Below are 3,998 nucleotides of genomic sequence, written 5' to 3' on the forward strand. Positions count from 1 at the left end.
CCATAGAGGGCCAGTCACAATCTCCTGCTATGCGGATTGGATCTGGAAAAAAAAACAGCATCCGATTCACATCCTTACTGATCTTGTGGCAGCCACTTGTTGCTGCTCTCTGCATATGTTAGCAGCCATGGGGGAGGGGTGAGAGGTTGGAGATGACGGTCACCATACGGAGAAGCTTGCAAACAGAAAGAATGGGGTGCATATCAATGACATCTTGGAGCTCCAGTCAAGTTTACTGAGCAAGCAAAGATGACAAACGGCACACACAGCACACGCCTCCTACCTCAAGCCACACCCCTAACGGGGCCTTATCATAGATATGGGGGGGGGAGGTGAGACCATTTAGAGATCTGTAATACAACAGGCTTGACTAATCATTCAAAATCAGTACAATATGTCCTCATTAAAAATCTCACCGTCGTCCAGTGTGGGTGTGACTTCCAACCCGGCATCTCATTCCGGAAACGTCACTTCTGGCCCCAGAGCCGTTGTGGGAGACGCTTCCTCTCGCCCACCCCAGACATGTCGCCCCAGGCAAAGCCTTGTGGGAGATGTAGTTCCATGGGGGGGGGGGTGGACGAGATACGGATCGTATGGATGGGCGGTCGGTGTGCTCTCTTCTTCCCGGTGTTTGGAGTGTCTACAGAGAGGTCTGTTGTGGAAATTTTATGAAGATGTATTTTATTATGTATTGTCATAAGAGTCTCCCAGTGTTAGTTCTCCCGCAACCCCTTCCAAAGAGCCGACTGGGGCAGACTGACGCCGCTTGAGATCCGTTGGGTAGTGGAAAACTTCCTGTTGTTTGGAGGGGGGTGTTTGCAGAGTGAGGATATGTCCGAAGGGCCCCTGTGCAATGTACAGAACGATCGTCTCGGTGGGGGGAGGTGTTCGCTCTGCAAACACATTATCGGTTTAGCGGATGTGTGCTCCTGTCACCCCCGTATGCCTGATCAACGTATTTGGGGCGCCATGACATACACCTGCAGATAAGCTCCCATCAGCAGGAATTGTAGTCATCGTTCATTGGTTATTGTATAAATTCATTTATCCTGTGTTGTTTCATCCTTATTTGGTCATTTCCTGTGTCATTACATCCTTATTTGGTCATTTCCTGTGTTGTTACATCCTTATTTGGTCATTTCCTGTGTTGTTACAGCCTTATTTGGTCATTTCCTGTGTCATTACATCCTTATTTGGTCATTTCCTGTGTTGTTACATCCTTATTTGGTCATTTCCTGTGTTGTTACAGCCTTATTTGGTCATTTCCTGTGTCATTACATCCTTATTTGGTCATTTCCTGTGTTGTTACATCCTTATTTGGTCATTTCCTGTGTCATTACATCCTTATTTGGTCATTTCCTGTGTTGTTACATCCTTATTTGGTCATTTCCTGTGTTGTTACAGCCTTATTTGGTCATTTCCTGTGTTGACATTCACATCCTGTGTTGTTACATCCTTATTTGGTCATATCCTGTGAGGTCACAATCTGTGTAGGAGGCGATTGGCTGTTGGAGCCAGGACCTCCTCTTTGTAATTTCTTTTGTTGTCTTTGAATAAAAGAAAACCAGTCAACTGCTCGGCGGCAGTGATGCTGATGGAGCTGAGAACGTGAGATTTGGTGATGTCTGTTTACTTGGGGATATACGGGAAATAGAATGATGGGTTATTTTAAGGCACCATTATGGTGGAAGGGCGCTTATTAGCACAAATGTATAGTGCAATATCCACGACAGGTCTCACACGTGCCACAGGTTCACCATCACTGCCATAGAGAATAAAATAGTGGTAGTTTCCAATTTTTTTTTTTTTTTTATGTCACGATATTACCGCATAGGTCTAGGAAACGCTAAATTTCACTAAAGTGAATCTTATGGCAAACAAATGCAATGAACGACCTACATTTTTGGTAAAATATGAAAGACGAGGTTGCACCGAGTACATAGATACCCAACATGTCAAACCTTAACCACTTCAATACCGGGGGGCACTTATACACCTTCCTGCCCAGGCCAATTTTCAGCTTTCAGCGCTGTCGCACTTTGAATGACAATTGCGCGGTCGTGCTACGCTGTACCCAAACTAAATTTTTATCATTTTGTTCCCACAAATAGAGCTTTCTTTTGGTGGTATTTTATCACCTCTGAGGTTTTTATTTTTTGCTAAACAAATAAAAAACAACCGAAAATTTCGAAAAAAAAATAAGTTTTGCTTTTGTTTCTGTTATAAAATTTTGTAAATAAGTACGTTTTTTTTCTCTTTCACTGATGGGCACTGATAAGGCGGCACCGATGAGGTGGCACCAATGATATGATAGTGGCACTGATATGCAGCACTGATGGGCATTGATAGGTGGCACTGATGGGCACTCATGGGTGGCACTGATGGGCACTGATAGACGACACTGATGGGCACTGAAAGGCTGCAAAGATGGGTACTTATGGGTGGCACTGATGGGCATTGATACGTGGCACTGATATGAGGCATCCCTGGTGGCACTGGCAGTGGTAGGCATTGTGAGTGGGCATTGATTGGCAGCTGCCTGGGCACAGATTTGCATTTCCCTGGGGGTCTAGGTGGGGTCATACCTGGTGGTCCAGTGTGGATGGCCATCCTGGGCGGCATGATGGTGGTCCTGGGCGGGATCCGAGGGGGGGCTGTGCTGATAAACAGTCAGCACAGCACACCCTTACCCCCGTCAGGAGAGCAGCCGATCGGCTCTCCTCGTGTCTGTCAGACGCGAGTGAGGAAAAGCCGATCACCGGCTCTTCCTATTTACATCATGATCAGCCGTGATTGGACACGGCTGATCACATGGTAAAGAGCCTCCTTCAGAGACTCTTTACCTGGATCGGAGTTGCGGTGTGTCAGAATGACACACCGCAACAACGATCGCCTGACGCCCAGTCGGGATATTGAAACCACTTTGCCGCCATCGTTTTGCTATATGGCGGGCGGCAAGTGTTTAAATTTGTGTGCGCCTGTGAAATGCTGACAGACTTCAATACCCGATATTTTCTATAGGTGACGATTCAAAAGCCCCCCTATAGCTCATCAGTTTAGTGTTACGGAGAAGGAGGAGGAGGGGAGTCTGGTGCTAGAATTATCGCTCCGGCATACGCGGCGATATGTAACGTGTATTGCAGTCAACCTTTTCACATGTAGGTGCCCTCGATGCCAGCGTTTCAGTTCACATGGGCATATATGTGCTGGTGGTGGGGGGGCCCTCAAACTTTTTTTTTTTGGTGGGGTGGGAATTTGTACTTAAGTGTAACTTTATATTTTTGCAAAAGAAAAACTTTTTTTTTTTTTCTGCTTACGTTTTTTTTTTTCTATCACATAAGGGAGAAAAAGTCCCCAGTGTGATGAGGACAGGTTCTCTTTAATGAGACATCCAGGGTCACAATGTCTCCTTGGGGCTCCACTGACTGTAATGCACTACACATCGCACTGCAATACATCCCTTCCCGGCTATGCTAGCGGGGGGGGGGCTTCGACAGGCTGACCCGGAAGTGATGTCATACACGTCAGTTTCCGGGTCACAGCAAGAAGGGGAGGAGAGCGGACGTGTGTACCTCCCCCTCCCCCACCCCACCCGCTATGTCAGTCCCGGGCCTGCAGATGGTAAAGTGGAGCCTGAGCCGGGGTTCTACTGGGCCAAGAGTACTAATAGGCTGGGGATGTGCTGAGTGGGGGGGGGGGGGGGTACTACTGGGCCCCATTAAAACAAACAGAAAATCAACACACACAGGGCATTTGCCAAGCTTCACTAAAGCTTCAAAAAAAAAAAAAGCATGTTGAAGCGGTCGGCACTTTAATGAGTGTTAAAGTCAAAGCAAGTTTAACTAGTTGCCCCCCCTACCTGCCCACGCGGTGCGGCTCTCGTTCTGGGACACAGTGCGGCCGTATCATGTTGCTAGGACACGGCGCGACCCCGATCTCTGTAAAGACCTGCGGCTCTTTAACCATGTGATCGGCTGTGTCCAATCAGCTGGTCACAT

The sequence above is a fragment of the Aquarana catesbeiana genome, linkage group LG10 (genome assembly GCF_042186555.1).
Source record: "Aquarana catesbeiana isolate 2022-GZ linkage group LG10, ASM4218655v1, whole genome shotgun sequence".
NCBI lineage: Eukaryota > Metazoa > Chordata > Amphibia > Anura > Ranidae > Aquarana > Aquarana catesbeiana.